Genomic DNA, 20358 nt, shown 5'->3' with positions numbered 1-20358 from the left:
ATAAACTGACATGGCTTCATTACATTTAGGATTTAGGGGTACATATAAATCAGAGAGAAAAGGGCTCTTTCCAATCAACCGAAACAAGCCGGATCTAATGAAAACTGGCGGATAAGAATAGGACGCCAAATTATACGTACGAGGAGATAAAAATGTCCGGATGCTTTTTCTTCTGCACAAAAAGCCAACTCTCCCCCAATTAAAACCGTATTTATTCAATAAATCAGCAAAAAGACTGGGTGCAGGTGTAAAAAACAGTGAGCGTATAAAAACTAATTTAAAGACAATTAAAGTTGGCTGGTGAATTTTCCATTACCGAATTGGGGGGGGGCCCCCCCGAAGTTAAGCTGTGCAAAGCCAGTTCGAACAAAGAGTTTCGAATCCCTCACTTCACCTGAAATAATTACCGTTCAAATATCGGGCCCCGGTTGAGAGGATTGAAGGGGGCACCAGAGCAAACTTTGGCCGCCATTTTGTCCGATAGCTCGTTAATCCGAACCGATGTAAGTTGCTCTGGCTGTCTGGCTCTAATTAATCTTTAGCGGCTGTTCGAGAAGGCTGAAAATAAATTCCACTTCTTAACCTAAAAAAAAAAATAAAATGTCACTCAAGACAGTTGACATTGACGTGGTAGACAGTATGTAATTGGTCAAAAAAAGTCTATCAAGTAAACCAAAAGAAAATCCCTTTTATACAATACGAAATTCGCAAGGTCACGTGACTGTAAATGGCAAAATGTTTACAGGGTCACGTGACCGTTTTCCAGTTTGAACCGAGATTTTTTTAAATGAGGTGATTTTAATGTACAAATGGCCACGTGACGATTGTATGGGAAAACATGCCTGACTAACCTAAGGTCACGTGACCTTTGCCTGTCAGAGACTTTTCAAGTTTGCAATTAGCCTACAGAGGTCACGTGACTGTTGTGAATGTTCTATATGGAGTTTTCAAAAACTTTTAGCGTTTTTCAAACATGTAGTTGGTCTTCAAAGATCACGTGACTTTTATCTACATTTCTAACTTATATTTTACCTGGTGAAGGCTTTTCAAGCTTCCATTCGGTCTACAGAAATCATGTGACTGTTGTGGATGTTCTGTATGGTATTTTCATATTTTTTAGTCTAAATTTGGGTCATAAAACGTTTTTAAAACTTGTAATTAGTCTTCTAAGGTCACGTGACTGTTTCGTTTACATTTCTAACTTAGCTTTTACCTGTCGAAGGTTTTTCAAGCTTGCAATTGGTCTACAGGGATCACGTGACTGTTCTGCTTTTCTCGTATGGCATCTTCATAATTTTTAGCTTAAATGTAGTATAAAAAGAATTTTCAAGCTTATAATTGGCCTTCTAAGGTCACGTGACTGTTTCGTTTACATTTCTAGCATAGCTTTTACCTACCGAAGGTTTTTCAAGCTTGCAATTGGTCTACAGGGATCACGTGACTGTTCTGCTTTTCTCGTATGTCATCTTCGTGGTTTTTAGCTTAAATGTAGTTTAAAAAGAATTTTCAAGCTTATAATTGGCCTTCTAAGGTCACGTGACTGTTTCGTTTACATTCCTAGCTTAGCTTTTACCTGTCAAAGGTTTTTCAAGCTTGCAAGTGGTCATTTTTATGTTTAGTATTGAAAATGCCACAAGAAAGGAAATAACGTGAAAATATGAGTTTTTTCTGCACGAAATGGATTCATCCGCCCTTATTTTGGTAAAAGAAATTTAAATAAACAGTCTGACATCGATTTTATCAAAAAAGAACAAGAAAAACGGTGGCACCTACAAACTAAAAAAAATTTAGTTTTTAGTTCACGTGACTCTTTTTTTTTTAACTTCAAAACCGAACCTGAAGGTCACGTGACTCTTTTAAGATTAAAAATGGCAATTATAATGTCACATGACAGTCGTCACAATGTTGTTTAAAGAAACACGATTGTTTTTCAGCACGTGACCCTCTTTACAGTGCAAATGGCCACGTGACGATTTTCAATCATTTTAAAGTCAAAACGAAAAAGAAACAAAGAGTCACGTGATTTTTTTTACAGTGAAAATAGTCGCATAATGATTTTCAATTTAAATACATTTTAAAAGGTCACGTGACTCTTTTAAGATTAAAAATGGCAATTATAATGTCACATGACAGTTGTCAAAAGGTTGTTTAAAGAAACACGATTGTTTTTCAGCACGTGACCCTCTTTACAGTGCAAATGGTCACGTGACGATTTTCAATCATTTTAAAGTCAAAACGAAAAAGAAACAAAGAGTCACGTGATTTTTTTTACAGTGAAAATAGTCGCATAATGATTTTCAATTTAAATACATTTTAAAAGGTCACGTGACTCTTTTAAAATTAAAAATGGCAATTATAATGTCACATGACAGTTGTCAAAAGGTTGTTTAAAGAAACACGATTGTTTTTCAGCACGTGACCCTCTTTACAGTGCAAATGGTCACGTGACGATTTTCAATCATTTTAAAGTCAAAACGAAAAAGAAACAAAGAGTCACGTGATTCTTTTTACAGTGAAAATAGTCGCATAATGATTTTCAATTTAAATACATTTTAAAAGGTCACGTGACTCTTTTAAGATTAAAAATGGCAATTATAATGTCACATGACAGTTTTCAAAAGGATGTTTAAAGAAACACGATTGTTTTTCAGCACGTGACCCTCTTTACAGTGCAAATGGTCACGTGACGATTTTCAATCATTTTAAAGTCAAAACGAAAAAGAAACAAAGAGTCACGTGATTTTTTTTACAGTGAAAATAGTCGCATAATGATTTTCAATTTAAATACATTTTAAAAGGTCACGTGACTCTTTTAAGATTAAAAATGGCAATTATAATGTCACATGACAGTTGTCAAAAGGTTGTTTAAAGAAACACGATTGTTTTTCAGCACGTGACCCTCTTTACAGTGCAAATGGTCACGTGACGATTTTCAATCATTTTAAAGTCAAAACGAAAAAGAAACAAAGAGTCACGTGATTCTTTTTACAGTAAAAATAGTCGCATAATGATTTTCAATTTAAATACATTTTAAAAGGTCACGTGACTCTTTTAAAATTAAAAATGGCATTTATAATGTCACATGACATTTGTCACAATGTTGTTTAAAGAAACACGATTGTTTTTCAGCACGTGACCCTCTTTACAGTGCAAATGGCCACGTGACGATTTTCAATCATTTTAAAGTCAAAACGAAAAAGAAACAAAGTGTCACGTGATTTTTTTTACAGTGAAAATAGTCGCATAACGATTTTCAATTTAAATACATTTTAAAAGGTCACGTGACTCTTTTTTAATGCCAACCACCCAGAAAGAGAGACAGAACAAGATTTACATATTCAGCAGAAAAAAATGGTCGTTGTCTCTATCCCGTCGCGACGGCACTAATTTCAATTAAACTTTTCCGAATAGAAAAATAAAAGAGTCACGTTGGCTTTAGTGCCATCCGCAAGAGCGAAATTTATTCAAAGAAAAGTTGAAGGTAGAATTAAAAACTATCCGAGTTTGACATTGGTAAAGGCAAAGAAAGTAGACAGAGAGGAATGATTTTAAAATTGACGATTCGGACATTTTGCTTAAATCATTACGCGCTTACGCTTTCACACTTTCATCTTCCAGTCCTGTCTAATTCGAATCACGCCCAATAATAATGTTGATAAAACAATACAGATCGGTAACGAGGACGTTTTAAATTCGGAACGCGGTGTTAAAATGAATTTTAAACGAGCGACACTCATAAAAAGTGGTGTTTTTTTTAAGCGCGCATCAGCTGCGATATTGATTAAACAGATGCTGAAATGACAATGGAATAAAATGTTTTTTTCCGAATTCCAAACCTAGCGTTTCATTTTTTTTCAACGAATTTGCTGCTGTTTTGTCATGATTGTTTCAAATTTTTGCTCAATAATTGTTATGGTCGCCTATTGATGGCAATTGTTACAAACAGCGTATGTCTTAGATAACGTTGCAAACAATTATATTATATGACAGCTGTCGATCCGCCGGTTTGATTTCAAACACCGCCCTCTATACTAGAAAGTCTAAAATGTCACTTTTAATGGCGGCGTTGGCGGAAAAGGTTCATTCCTGATCCAAATATGTATGGATAGAGTTTTTTCTACACAATCAATTTCCACAATACAAACTGTCATCACTATTTCCGCCATATTGGAATTTTTGACAAGCACCTTCTAGGCGTTCTAGTATAGTAGGCGGTGAGAGAACCACAGCCAACTACGACCATAACAATTATTGAAAACCCGTTATAAGAGATGCCAAGTCGATAAGGTCGAAATTTGCTTAATTCAGTTTACTTTACGGATCTATGACTATGTTTGTATCGTGTAAAATCATGTGTTAATCGATATAGACAAACCGATCGAACTAGAGCAAGACAACAACAAGATAAAAATAGAAATGAAACTGACACTTGACACTGATGACAAGTTTCCTATTTTGTCGCAGTCAGCTGTCAAACGACTTGTTTCGGCGTTGTCAGTTTTCCCTCCAACAAACGAATAAATTGAGCGCTTTAAAATTTAAAATAAAAGCGGAAAATAAGTAATTTCTAAAGAAAAAAACAAAAAATAGGACTGGTTTTTGTGATTACTTCTATTCACTTGTCTTTGTTAACGTCAATTGTCAAATTAAAAGATCAGATTCAGTGTTTCAATCCTGTTAATATTTTTAGGATCGACTAGTCAATCCAAAACGTTAATCTGCGTTGTTTATGGCGGTTTACTTGATCGGATTCAATTTGCTCTATCATATAAAATGAAAATTGTGGCAAGCAAAATTGAACCTTAAGCCTCCCATACACGTGCGAACAATTCGGTGTTTGTACCGGGTGACCCAATAAGACTGTTTCTCGGCCATATTTCACAATCTCATTTTCTCAATATTTCAGGTTAGGAACGAGACTTTGAAAAACGGTTTTCACTGGCCTATTTGGATGTTATTTGGCTACTTTTTGATCAAGAAAAAGTCAGAAAAATTAATTTTTTTTTATTTTTTTTGGAATTTGTCAGAGTCATGGTGTCAAAAGTAGCTCCCTGGCGCAGAAAGATTCAACTAAATTAACTATATTTTGGTTGATTCTTATTGACCAAGAAATGCTCTTTTCAACAATATCGAATTTGTTAAAATTGGCCAAACCGTTATGAAGTTGAAGCAGGTTATTGCAAAAGCAATTGAACACCTCACGCCATTTTTGTTTTTGAAATAACAGAAATTTGTTTTTTACGAAAATGATAGATAACTTGGTTCGCTTTAAAAATGAGAAAAAAGAACAGAAAATTGGTTCAAAAACTAAAAAATGGGCAAAATTATGAAAATTGATCAAAATCATGAAAATTGGTTCAAAAACTAAGAAATGAGCAAAATCATGAAAATTGATCAAAATCATGAAAATTGGTTCAAAAACTGAAAAAAGAGCAAAAGTATGAAAATTGATCAAAATCATGAAAATTGGTTCAAAAACTAAAAAATGGGCAAAATTATGAAAATTGATCAAAATCATGAAAATTGGTTCAAAAACTAAAAAATGGGCAAAATTATGAAAATTGATCAAAATCATGAAAATTGGTTCAAAAACTAAAAAAAGAGCAAAAGTATGAAAATTGATCAAAATCATGAAAAATGGTTTAAAAACTAAAAAATGAGCAAAATTATGAAAATTGATCAAAATCATGAAAAATGGTTCAAAAACTAAAAAATGAGCAAAAATAAGGAAAATTGATCAAAATCATGAAAATTGGTTCAAAAACTAAAAAAAGAGCAAAAGTATGAAAATTGATCAAAATCATGAAAAATGGTTTAAAAACTAAAAAATGAGCAAAATTATGAAAATTGATCAAAATCATGAAAAATGGTTCAAAAACTAAAAAATGAGCAAAATTATGAAAATTGATCAAAATCATGAAAATTGGTTCAAAAACTAAAAAAAGAGCAAAAGTATGAAAATTGATCAAAATCATGAAAATTGGTTCAAAAACTAAAAAATGAGCAAAATTATGAAAATTGATCAAAATCATGAAAATTGGTTTAAAAACTAAAAAATGAGCAAAATTATGAAAATTGATCAAAATCATGAAAAATGGTTCAAAAACTAAAAAATGAGCAAAATTATGAAAATTGATCAAAATCATGAAAATTGGTTCAAAAACTAAAAAAAGAGCAAAAGTATGAAAATTGATCAAAATCATGAAAATTGGTTCAAAAACTAAAAAAAGAGCAAAAGTATGAAAATTGATCAAAATCATGAAAATTGGTTTAAAAACTAAAAAATGAGCAAAATTATGAAAATTGATCAAAATCATGAAAATTGGTTTAAAAACTAAAAAATGAGCAAAATTATGAAAATTGATCAAAATCATGAAAAATGGTTCAAAAACTAAAAAATGAGCAAAATTATGAAAATTGATCAAAATCATGAAAATTGGTTCAAAAACTAAAAAAAGAGCAAAAGTATGAAAATTGATCAAAATCATGAAAATTGGTTCAAAAACTAAAAAAAGAGCAAAAGTATGAAAATTGATCAAAATCATGAAAAATGGTTTAAAAACTAAAAAATGAGCAAAATTATGAAAATTGATCAAAATCCTGAAAATTGGTTCAAAAACTAAAAAAGAGCAAAATTATGAAAATTGATCAAAATCATGAAAATTGGTTTAAAAACTAAAAAATGGACAAAATTATGAAAATTGATCAAAATCATGAAAATTGGTTCAAAAACTAAAAAAAGAGCAAAATTATGAAAATTGATCAAAATCATGAAAATTGGTTCAAAAACTAAAAAATGGGCAAAATTATGAATCAATCTCGTCATATATCCCACTTGTTACGTAAATAACAATTAAACCCCAAGTAAACTCATTCCAAAATGGTTTTTGGACTAACTATAGAATTGTCAATGGGTTTAGAACCCAACTTTCACAACATTGTTCATTTTCAAGCTAAAACCGGTTTTAACAAGACTCGTTCGAGTAAACATGTTCCATTATCCACGCTTTGCGGTATAACGAGAAGTGTATCTCATTAAAAAGTTTCAAAGGTAAAACTAAAATTATTATTTATACAGGGTGTCCCGCGAGGTAAGTGACAATATGGTGGTGGTGTTTTTTAGTTTGAGTGAAGTGAACTTCAAACAGCCAAATTGAGATGAACTATACAGGATAGGGGAAAACTTTACCAATCCGGAATTGTTGCGGTTTTGTTTGTTCCAAACTCCTCCAATTTAATTACACATACCTGAAATAAAATAAATTGGTATTCCACAATAACGCAGCGTTTAATAAGGATAATGGAAGTTTCGGGAAAATCATTGTGTTTGGTGGTGGCATTATCAAAATTATGCCCGGCAATAAAGTGATTGAATGTTCCGCAAACTTTACTAATAAAATCGATACAACGTTTCAGCTTTTAAGCCCAAACTATCTGGCCAATCAAGTTTAATCCTGGTTTAACTGATTAAAACTTATTTAAAGACATTAAAAATAACTTAAAAGCTCGTTTGATGTATTAATTGGATAAAAACACAGTATAATTGAAATTACAAACTTTTACGCCACAAACAAAAGTGTAATTTAAAATGCGAAAATAAACTTGTTACCTAAAAGTCTACAAATGCGCATTTAAAAGCGAGTTTTCTTACAGCTGCAAAAGTAATTTAAAGTTAGAGCTGCAGATGGAGAAGCGAAACAAGTTTCTCCATATTATTTGAAACGGGTTAACATATTTCAGGCTTGATTTCTGTTTGCATTTTTTCGTTGGGAGTGTATTTAACGTTTACCAAGCACTCAAATATCTGGTCGGGAATATTCAGCGACACGCAAACAAACGAGGACCGTAATATTCGTACAGCAAACATGCAAAAAATGTAAAAATATCGGATTCAGTTAAAATGAAATAATGCGCGTGTTTGTCCTTTAAATCACACAGAATTTAGGCGGAAACATGTGTGCTAAACGATGTCCAGAACCTTAATTACACTTTGTACGATAATAAAATATAAGAATTCATCATGGTGAATAAGTTTCATACCAAAACAAAAAAAAAAAATGTTTATGGGACCCTTCCAGCCTCCATCTTGTCAATTGGTAATTGCTTTTCGCGGCAACATCATCATAATTCATTTTGGAGGAAGTTTTATTTCCTGCAAGGCTGGCAGATTTGTAAATCTGGAAAAATGGATTTTCTGATAAGGCAGTGGTCCTCTTAAGCACAAATTCTAAATATTCAGTGAAACTGTCAAATGGGACAACAAATTTTTTGGTCATTTTTGAGCGGCTGTTTCTTCAAATTGAATTACTCGATTTTAATAATTTTTTTGAAGAATAAAAGGTATTTTCTTCTTCTTTCTGATAATCTAAATAAAATTTTTAAAAGTTTTCACCGATTCGAGTATACAGGGTGTGATTGAGGTGTAGTCAAAAAATAAAAAAATTTGCTCATCGACAATTTCGGTTTTGACTCTAAATTACTCCCTTATTTGACAAGTTACGTCAAAATGTTATAAAAAACAAATGATAGAGCAGGTTTTAAGCTTTCCAAAAATATCCCCACATGAGTTGATTGATAACACCGTTTGGCCGCTAGAGGGCGTTAAAATTCTTTCACCATAACATATCGAGTCTTTCCACGTTTTCGCCAGTTTGGTGATTGATTGATTTGACTCTTTAGTTTAATAATTTTTTTAAATTTTTAGTGGGAGAAGAAAGGGATTATCAAGGTTACACTTAAAACTACCCAATTTAAGTAAAAAAGCTGCGTTATACAGGGTGTCCAAATTTTTATCATAAATCTTGGCATAAAATTGGATAAACAAGCACACTATTTGTGGTACTGATCCAAATTTGTTTTGTTTGGCCTTTAAGAGATGTTTATCAAATTTATTGGTAAATTTCAAAATTGGGTTTATTTTTACATCCCTTTATTAAAAATCTACAATTTTAGTAGATTTTTTCTGGACAAATAGCTATTTAATAAACTTTGTGTTTTTACTTTCACTTACATTCACTACTCCACTGTGTAAGACTACTTCTTTTCAATTAAATTGGGTATTTTTAAGTGTAATTTTGCTTATCCCGTATTTTTTTAGCAAAAAATTTAAATAAATTGTTGTATTTGAATAAAAAAATGAAAAAAATACACGCATTTTTCAAATTTACCAATAAATTTTATAAAGGGCCCTTAACTTTTTTTGACGTCAAATAACTCTTGTTATTTGACAACTGACGTCAAAATGTCATAGAAAAGAAAAGAAAGACCACATTCTAAGCTTTCCAAAAATATCCCTACACGAGTTGATTGGTTGCACCGTTTGGCCGCCAGAGGCAGTCAAATTCACCCCTGACAAAATTGTCACTTTTTTGACACGGATTCTTTTGACCTCAAATAACTCTTTTATTTGACAGCTGACGTCAAAATGTCATAGAAACTAAAAGATAGACCACATTCTAAGCTTTCCAAAAATATCCCTACACGAGTTGATTGGTTGCACTGTTTGGCCGCTAGAGGCCGTCAAATTTACCACTGTAAAGTACTAAATACAAAAAAAAAATTGCTTGTTTCACCCTGTTTGGTTGGAATTAGGCGGTTAATTTTGGTTTGGTTGGATTCCCCACCCTCGATTTAGTCTAAAACGAGTCCAAACGCGACTTTGTGCAATTTTGGCCAAATTGTCCAAAACCACTCTTCACTCGTTTTGTTCCGGTTAAAAACGCTTGAGATCCATTATTGTTAATATGTCACTTTGACAGCTAATAACGTCAAAACCAGTCCGATTTCACTAGGATTTATGGTAGTCGTTTTCGACTAATTTGAGGACGGGGAATCCATTCCAGCTGTCAAAATGACAGTAGCTGTCACTCAGTTCGAGAGACTGACGATTTCCGGGTTGTTGGTGGAGATATCAAAAAAGTGACTTTACCACTGAATTGGGCATCTTCAAATTAGCCAAAAACCACTCTTCACTCGTTTTGTTCCGGTTAAAAACGCTTGAGATGTATTATTGTTATTGTGTCACTTTGACAGCTAATAACGTCAAAACCAGTCCGATTTCACTAGGATTTATGGTAGTCGTTTTCGACTAATTTGGGGACGGGGAATCCATTCCAGCTCTCAAAATGAAAGTAGCTGTCACTCAGTTCGAGAAACTGACGATTTCCAGGTTGTTGGTGGAGATATCAGAAAAGTGACTTTACCACTGAATTGGGCATCTTCAAATTAGTCAAAAACCACTCTTCACTCGTTTTGTTCCGATAAAAAACGCTTGAGACGCGTTATTGTTATTCTGTCACTTTGACAGCTAATAACGTCAAAACCAGTCCGATTTCACTAGGATTGATGGTAGTCGTTTTCGACTAATTTGGGGACGGGGAATCCATTCCAGCTGTCAAAATGACAGTAGCTGTCACTCAGTTCGAGAAACGGGCAAGTTCCGGGTTGTTTTTAATTTTCGAAAAATTTTCAGTGGTTGCCACCAGTTATGCATCAGGTTTAAGGTTTCTGTACGTAAACTTTTGCGCTTTTTAATATCACACGTTGTTATCCAAGTAATTACCTGTCAGACGCAGCGAGCGCCCTCTATAACTCGATGTTGTTTTATCTCAATTAATTACACATCGCTTTGTTCACGCGATTAATTTTTACACTCATCAAAGCTAAACTTCCCCACTAAAGGTTAGGTTACATAGTTTGTCCAGTGGCGTGCGATTTTCAGGAAATGTTTGGGAAAACATGTTATTATTTCCAAAGTGGCTGGTGCAAGCTGCAATAAAACCGATTAAGTGCCGATAAAAGTGATATTAAATACATATGAGGACCGCCAGCTCGTCGGAATATCCATTTTATCACCAAAACATTTACTGTAAGAATGTTTTTCTATTTTATTGAAATTTCAGTTTTTCTGATCGAAAATATGTTCCGTAACAACCGCCGCCCTTTTTATGTATCCGACAATACGTCGGCCAGACATTTTTCATCACATGTGACAAAACGAGGGGTTTTTCACACCTGTTCGATACGAAAAAAGAAACGGGCAACGGTGTGTCGTCATGGAAACACACACACACGCCCTTATCATTGTTCTTGTATTTTCTCCCTAGTAAACAAAAGAAAAGCGCTTTTGTGTGTAATTTGATATGTCGTTTCTAATACGAAAATAATAATCGAATAAAAAAATTGGTATAATAACCCACGATCCGGCTTACAGAGTATCGGTTACATGAAATAGTAAATGATCTGAAAATAACGAAGAAAATTGTCTCTGCAACTAAGAAACTCTAAATGTCAAGTTTCATTGAATTTGAATGCTCACGTGACTAATAATAAGTAATTTAAAAACAAAAATTTGTTTAAATTATTTGCAAACATAAACGAGCTTTGATGGATCGAACAATCAATGAATCCATAGTTAACGAGACTGGAATTGACATTATTTTGGGTGAAAATTAAATTCAAAAATTCGTTTTCTTCATCAATCTGAAACTAAGAAACTGTAAATGTCAAGTTTCATTCAATTTGAATGCTCACGTGACTAATAATAAGTAATTTAAAAACAAAAAATTGTTTAAATTATTTGCAAAACATAAACGAGCATTCTAGATGGATCAAACAATCAATGAATCCATGGTTAACGAGACTAGAATTGACATTATTTTGGATGAAAATTAAATTCAAAAATTCGTTTTCTTCATCAATCTGAAACTAAGAAACTGTAAATGTCAAGTTTCATTCAATTTGAATGCTCACGTAACTAATAATAAGTAATTTAAAAACAAAAATTTGTTTAAATTATTTGCAAGCATTCTTGATGGACCACACAATCAATGAATCCATGGTTAACGAGACTGGAATTGACATTAGTTTGGGTGAAAATTAAATTCAAAAATTCGTTTTCTTCGTCAATCTGAAACTGAGCGATTCTCATTATTAAGTTACTGTAGTGTCTGCTCTTTTGCTGAACAAAATCCGTTCAGACTGATTTCAGTTTAATATGTCGTCGAACAGAAGAAAAAGGTAAAAAACACCCGCTCCAATTTGAAATCGGTCCGGGCAAATCGGAGATGCCTTAAGGGCATCCGGGCATCGGCTTCCTTCTCGTTCCGTGAAATTTGGGGGCATCCACCTGGAAAACTAAGTTCGGTCCAGGAAAGCTTAATCGTAAAGCTAAATTTCGAGGGTAAATAGAGTGATTTTTAATCGCAAAAATATGTGCAGTAAAACCCAGAAATACGCGTTTCTATCGAACCAAAAGACGGGAGAAACATTGACGGGATCCCGCTGTGTTTGTTCGGGAGATTTCCCCTCCGAATATTCGTTTTTATTTGGGGAATATTAGGACAGCTTTAGAAATTAGTTTTATTGCTCACGGACGTATTAAGTGGTGGAGGGTGCGGAATTCCGAACACACATTACTGCTACGTCATCGTTTTATGGATTTATCACTTCAAATGCTTTTTTTGTGAGGTTGAGTGTCAGTTGTCAAATAATATTGTTATTTGACAACTGACGTCAAAATGTCATAGAAAGGAAAAGAAAGATCACATTCTAAGCTTTCCAAAAATATCCCTACACGAGTTGATTGGTTGCACCGTTTGTCCGCTAGAGACCGTCAAATTCACCCCTGATAAAATTGTCACTTTTTTGACACGGATTTTTTTGACCTCAAATAACTCTTGTTATTTGACAACTGACGTCAAAATGCCATAGAAAAGAAAAGAAAGATCACATTCTAAACTTTCCAAAAGTATCCCTACACGAGTTGATTGGTTGCACCGTTTGGCCGCCAGAGGCCGTCAAATTCACCCCGGACAAAATTGTCACTTTTTTGACACGGATTTTTTTGACCTCAAATAACTCTTGTTATTTGACAACTGACGTCAAAATGTCATAGAAAAAAAAAGATAGACCACATTCTAAGCTTTCCAAAAATATCCCTACACGAGTTGATTGGTTGCACCGTTTGTCCGCTAGAGGCCGTCAAATTCACCTCTGACAAAATTGTCACTTTTTTGACACGGATTTTTTTGACTTCAAATAACTCTTGTTATTTGACAACTGACGTCAAAATGTCATAGAAAAAAAAAGATAGACCACATTCTAAGCTTTCCAAAAATATCCCTACACGAGTTGATTGATCACACCGTTTGGCCGCCAGAGGACGTCAAAGTTTCTTTACCATAAAATGGGCAATGTTTTTATTGTTTTGTTCAGGTTTTGAAAAAAGGTGTGTAGTATAGTAAACAATTATAGTAAGTCGGACTATAATGGTGAACCTGCTTTTAACAACGCAAATACATAACACCACAACATGCTATTTGTGATGCTATTATATAATGTATAGGTAATAACTTATTTATTAGCATAAAAGTAATACATTAATACCCACTTGATAAATATTTCCGTAGCAAGAGTTCAAAAACTAGGTCATTTCCAACAAGGTTTTCATAAGTTGGGATTTCTTTCGGGATTAGCAAACTTAAACCTGCTGCTGCCTTTGGTTGATAATCTGACACCCTCATATCACTCACAAAACTCACGAACAACACAAATATACACCTTTAACTTTACTTTTAATACCTTTTAGCACTTTAATGAACGATATTTACAAAATAAACGTCATAGTGACAACAACAATGACAACTAGTAATTAGTCGTTTTTCTTTCGGATCTAAACGCGATATGATCCAAAGGTCAGGTGGCCTGCGTATAATTTTTGTAATCAGGGGTCACGTGATTTTTAGAAAAGAATAAAGTAGTTCCCTCCCGCGGCGGATTATCGAAATAGCTTTTGATCAAATGTCAAATTTTGTGTTTTCATGGCCTCCTATTTAAGATGGACCTGGACTTCGATTTTCAACTTGAAACGTATCGCACGTCTGTTTCGTGGGCGCCATTTTTGTCGCTAAGAAACCACGTTTCTTGAAACGGTGTTCAGAGAAATTTGGAGTTGACGACCGAATTCCGCAGCCGGTCGAGTGGAAATGTGGGGCCTCTAAGTGGAAACGTGGATTCCTAAAGGTCTACGGGGAATTGTCTTGTGCGGTGCACTTCCAGGAGGCGGAAAGGGTGAAAACCTAGGTCAAGACCACGTGGATGTGACAGTGACGGTTATAGTTTCCACGAGGAATGACTATATTTTTCACTCGGATCGTGCCTTTAAGGCGATTTTTAGTCCTATTTGTGCAAGCGGGAGAGATGAGAGTTTCTCAGACGCACGCAAGTGCCTCTTCCGCGGATCTTTCGTAATCGTGAATCGCGTAATCGCGTTATTTAATCTGGCTGAACGTCTCACTGACGAGTGGCCATCGTAACCACAACACACACACACAAGATGGACCTAACCCAACAATTCTTTTGTAATTTATCCGCTTTGTATTGCATAAAATAATCAATGTTCGTCAAAAGGAAGAATAACAAAAACTGCGGGTTGAATCTTCGATAACTTCATTTCGAATTGAAGGAAACGTCGTTGCAGGACTGCAAAGTGTATTGTGTAATCCGGACACGTACTAACCAGGCGGTGGCCGCATCAATTCTGGAATAAATAATTTGGACTGCTGAACGTTCGTTCAACACTGTAACAAATTAAGTTTCAACGTTCCGGTTAAGTTGTTTAATGGTAATTTGTTCTTTTTTCAACTTAAAACTGATATGGCAACGTTGCAAATGCAACTTTTACGGTTGGATTTATTGTATTTTGTGTGAAAAGGTTTTACCCGTATTTAAAGTAAATGGTCGAAATCCGAGCAATAAATATGGCGGCGTATACACATAAAACGTCCTCGCGCTTTAGAAAACGGGTAAACCGAGGCGAAAATCGGTGCTTTATTGGTGGAAGAGGAAAGCGTCAAGTCATCAAGGCCGCCGAAAAAACCTTAAAAAGATAGAAAAGCAATTCGCATAATTCAACGGTTTGAATAATGTTTTTCCCCGTCGAAATGGCATTACCTTATATACCGACGTGGCAGGGATTGAAAGATCCGTGCCGTAATATTTCCCACACGTCTCTACGCCCCATAGAATCATATATTTTCTCTATATAGAGCCCTAGTGAAAGGGGGCCCACTATTACGCTCCTGTTTGATATATGGATACTCTGCCCTGTTTCCGTCATCGTGTTTTACAAACTACCACTGATATACTTTACGTATAAACCACATTATTATAAACTCATCATACAATCATAGATTTGCTTTGTTTTTGATGCCACTGTAGAAAAAGAGAATAATTAGAATTTCATTGGGCTAGACAAAGATGACAACAAACTTCGTGGGTGACAGATGTCAATCCCTCTTTCCACCGCCTCCTATATTATGCTTGTTAAAAATTCCAATATGGCCCGAAACAAAATTGACAGCATTTGTTTCCATTGTGGAAATTGAATTTTTACAGTTTATTAATTATAATTAATTAATGGTCTTGGTAATAACATAAGACCCATTTATTCTACCGTGTGCTTGTAATTACAATTTTATCAGGCAAAGTTCAAACTGAAGAAATTTTTAAAATAGTCACGTGACCCTAATAACAACGCTACATCAAAATAAATTTGTCCAAAGTTCAGACTGATAAAGAAATGGAGTTTAAAAGTTATTAAAACAGTCACGTGACAGTCAACTGTCGAAATTGAAATGTCAAAAAATTGATGTTTTAGCAAATAGCCAAAACAGCCACGTGACCCTAATAAATACAGTTTTAAGCTTGAAAATTATCTGGAAAATTGAAGCTGACCAAGTGCAAATTTAATAAAACAGTCACGTGACTCTAAATAATGAACTAGCTTGTCAAAAACTGTTAAAGTTCAATTGTGACCAAGATAAAACAATTGATACTAAAAATTAGTCAAATATGCTATGAGTAGGCTGTTAGTGTAAAATTTAAAATTATTCTAAAAGAAGTCTCAAACTTGTATCAGTTCTACTATTAAAGTTACCTTCTATAATAATCCTATCCTGGTTATTCTAGAAGTGTATTTATACATATACAATGTGTAGGTATATTTGAAAACAGCCTCTGTTCGTGACTGGATCCATTTAAAAGTGCATTTATACGGCGACAGTCAACTGCAGACATTGCAATTTTATACAGGAATCTCAATTTTTTCGGTCGTTTTTCCATTCATTTTCCACCGAACCAGACTCTTGTCTGTTTGTCAGTGTAGCTGGCAGCGCACTAATAAGACACCTGAATAAACAAAAATGTCATCCTCCATTCCATCGATTTTATCGCCATCAGAGGCGGAGGCACTCCTACAAATTAACGGAGCAGCACATTAGCCTCAAAGCGACTGAACGTTATTTGACCTTATCGAAATTTGATTTAACCCATCGTCTTGAAAGGCCTGCGGCCCTTTATTCAGTCATGTGCGCAACCGGTAGCAAATAGGGAGATGAAGCTAATAAAGTAAATATAGCCGTGAGATCTGACGAAACTTTCTCTCCAAATCTCCAAAATGTACTAAGGGGCGGTTAATTTACGAGCACCCTACGACATCTCTTTTTGCTTTTCTGAAACACGTACGTTTCCTATATTATTATATTGATCTTGTGGATAATATAGAGCAACCAGATATTCAATTTCGTGCAGTAATAAAAACGATTTGGCAGCGTTTCAATGTTGTAAAGTAAAAGTGCAAACTCGGACGTAACCTTCATACGTTTGAATGTGAATGATCTGGTATAAGAAGAAGGATTTCATGCACAGTCTGCATTAACAAACTTAAGAATCATTTGTATTGCCCCCAAAAAGGAGGAAAAAAACGAGGGACGACAAAGGGCATTTGTCCCTGTACCACAGCACCCTTTCAAGAGATATATTTCAAAGGTGACTGATGCGGGTGAGCAGCTGCAACTATTTCTCTGCGGCCGAGCTGAAAGCCGAAGATATTTAGTTTTCATCTCTTTGACAAATAGTTGAGAATATGAGAGATTTCGTGTGCGAATCCCGCAAATACTGCACGATTTAACCCTTGTGATCCTCCCCTCCTCCATTTTCAGAGAGACACTACGGAAAGGCACCGATAAATAATTGGCAAACAGTCTACAATTCAATCAACAACAGAAGGGAAATGCAAATACAGGCCAGACATGTCGTGTAACGCGCCCTCTAGCGTTTTGATTAATGAACTGAATGTGTCAATTCTAGGTATCTTACCGTTCAATTCAGTTTCGAGGTTACAATTTATGTCAGTGTTAGTCAATGTGTTTAAAGCAATGTAATTCACAGTCAAACGTCATAGTTTTGACTATGATATTGTAAAGTCAATTTAGCTCAACAATTAATAAATTTATTTACACTTCAAAACACTCCGTACAATAATTAATTCAGCTACTAAAAACACCGTAGTAGTCGTTGCGTTTCACGAGCACTCGATTCCATCCCGAATCGAGTGCTCGTTAAGAAGTATCGAGCATAGTAGGCCCAAACCGTAACAATATGTAGACAAGAAGGTAAATCAGACGTGTCTTGTGACTGACATACAGTGTTTTGACACATGTCACTTTCTATCTTTATCCAAAGCACACTCACACATAAAACGCATTTACTACGAAGTGATACATCCATAAAACGATGACGTAGCAGTAATGTGTGTTCGGAATTCCGCACCCTTCACCACTTAATACGTCCGTGAGCAATAAAACTAATTTCTAAAGCTGTCCTAATATTCCCCAAATAAAAACGAATATTCGGAGGGGAAATCTCCCAAACAAACACAGCGGGATCCCGTTTTTTGGTTCGATAAAACCGCGTATTTCCGGGTTTTACTGAATGGTGAATTTGACGGCTTCTGGCGGCCAAACGGTGCAACCAATCAACTCGTGTAGGGATATTTTTGGAAAGCTTAGAATGTGGTCTATCTTTTCTTTTCTATGACATTTTGACGTCAGTTGTCAAATAACAAGAGTTATTTGAAGTCAAAAAAATCCGTGTCAAAAAAGTGACAATTTTGTCAGGGGTGAATTTGACGGCCTCTAGCGGACAAACGGTGCAACCAATCAACCCGTGTAGGGATATTTTTGGAAAGCTTAGAATGTGGTCTATCTTTTCTTTTCTATGACATTTTGACGTTAGTTGTCAAATAACAAGAGTTATTTGAGGTCAAAAAAATCCGTGTCAAAAAAGTGACAATTTTGTCAGGGGTGAATTTGACGGTCTCTAGCGGACAAACGGTGCAACCAATCAACTCGTGTAGGGATATTTTTGGAAAGCTTAGAATGTGATCTTTCTTTTCTTTTCAATGACATTTTGACGTCAGTTGTCAAATAACAGAGTTATTTGAGGTCAAAAAAATCCGTGTCAAAAAAGTGACAATTTTGTCAGGGGTGAATTTGACGGCCTCTAGCGGACAAACGGTGCAACCAATCAACCCGTGTAGGGATATTTTTGGAAAGCTTAGAATGTGATCTTTCTTTTCTTTTCAATGACATTTTGACGTCAGTTGTCAAATAACAGAGTTATTTGAGGTCAAAAAAATCCGTCTCAAAAAAGTGACAATTTTGTCAGGGGTGAATTTGACGGTCTCTAGCGGACAAACGGTGCAACCAATCAACCCGTGTAGGGATATTTTTGGAAAGCTTAGAATGTGATCTTTCTTTTCTTTTCAATGACATTTTGACGTCAGTTGTCAAATAACAGAGTTATTTGAGGTCAAAAAAATCCGTCTCAAAAAAGTGACAATTTTGTCAGGGGTGAATTTGACGGCCTCTAGCGGACAAACGGTGCAACCAATCAACTCGTGTAGGGATATTTTTGGAAAGCTTAGAATGTGATCTTTCTTTTCTTTTCAATGACATTTTGACGTCAGTTGTCAAATAACAGAGTTATTTGAGGTCAAAAAAATCCGTCTCAAAAAAGTGACAATTTTGTCAGGGGTGAATTTGACGGTCTCTAGCGGACAAACGGTGCAACCAATCAACTCGTGTAGGGATTTTTTTGGAAAGCTTGAAATCTGCTCTATCTTTTGTTTTCTGTGACATTTTGACGTAACTTGTCAAATAAGGGAGTAAACTGTTCTAGAGTTTTTGTTGTTTTATGTAAACCAAAATATAACCGGCTTAGCAAAACATATCTAGTGTGCCATGCAAAACGCCCTCACGCGGAGAAATCATAATAGCTATGTCCGATCTGTCAAAACGTGACGTCAATCAGTTCCATTGACATGTAAATCTAGATTTATAATGTTTTCTAAGGTTGGGTTTCGACGAGTTTTGTTTATAGTACAGTTTCCAACATCAATGTTTCGAATATCAAATACAAATTGACCACTGACAGCTGTCATTAGTGTCGTATGTCTGTTGTGATGAATGGGGTAATTGATTTATTTGAGCCTTTTTAGATTTACAATACCAATCGAGTCGAGATAATGAATTGAAAGGTGTGGCAATGCTTGGAAAAGCCACGCAATAGAACGAAAATTAATCCGACTGCTAATGGTCAATTATTGGGCCTAAAAGCTTGTTTGTGGTTAAAAGAAATCCGCACCCTTTTGAAAGTTGACACCTTCATTTTAAGAAAAAGTGGAAAACTCTACTGAATATGGAAAACACTTCCTATTTGAAATGCATTAGCTACTATAGAACCGCAATGTGCATAGAGCCCTAACTAGCTCGCAAACGAAATAAAAGCAAGAAACATGCAATTGATAGAGCGAAAAATATTGCTCTATAAATCCTCGTATCACGCTCAAAATGGATTTATAGACGAGGACCAGTAATCTATGCAAACGCGTAGCTGTATAGGTATGAATTGAAATGTATTTTAATGACCGCCTATAAAACTGTTTGGTGCCTTTTGTCATGATTTATAATGATGAATCATTTGTCACAATTGTGTGATGGTGAACGAAAATACAGATTTTTTCCAAAAATAAAGACTTTAAACCGAAGGCAAATCCATGTAGTGTTGCCGGATAAGTTACGGGGATTTGAAAGGAAAGGTATTGAAATTTTCCCGTGAAAACCCTCGGAAATCGCTTTTACCGTTGCTATTTTCTCTTTACATTGCACCCACATTTTGGTTTATTTAATGCCACACCGCTCATTTATTAAAATATACACTCAGCTACTCGCTAATAACATTCCAGTACAATAGAAACTTTAGAAACAGGAAACTCAAACACAACACGCAAATTTTGCTTTTTGCTATTGTTGTATGTCTAGTTTTTTGTTTAATTTACATTTGATTACCTGAACAACATGAAACTTAATTGGCGAACGTAATAAAACAGAAACTAACCTAACTTATAAGAGAAAAATGGCGTCAAAATGATAACCCAGTGCTTTGGGGCCATTTTTAGTTTTCTTTTTGTTTACTGAAAAAATAGCAGCAAAACCAACAACTTAACCAAACTGTTAT

General features: G+C 34.8%; 1 protein-coding gene and 1 long non-coding RNA gene across 10 annotated transcripts in view; one reads left to right on the top strand and one right to left on the bottom strand.

The window, feature by feature from the left end:
* The window catches only part of mmd (disintegrin and metalloproteinase domain-containing protein mind-meld), a 164429-nt gene that overhangs the window by 9267 nt on the left and 134804 nt on the right, over positions 1–20358 (top strand). The gene's annotated exons all lie outside the window — the stretch shown is intronic.
* Positions 192–13649, bottom strand: LOC145733283 (uncharacterized). The gene is made up of 2 exons (XR_014179172.1): positions 13391–13649; positions 192–583 (listed from the first exon to the last, which is right to left on the bottom strand). It is a non-coding gene; the product is annotated as an uncharacterized LOC145733283 (long non-coding RNA).

The sequence above is a fragment of the Ips typographus genome, linkage group LG8 (genome assembly GCF_016097725.1).
Source record: "Ips typographus isolate SLU linkage group LG8, UJ_Ityp_2.0, whole genome shotgun sequence".
Lineage (NCBI taxonomy): Eukaryota > Metazoa > Arthropoda > Insecta > Coleoptera > Curculionidae > Ips > Ips typographus.
Note: the sequence above shows the minus strand (reverse complement) of the source record. Positions and strands in the feature narration are given on the sequence as shown.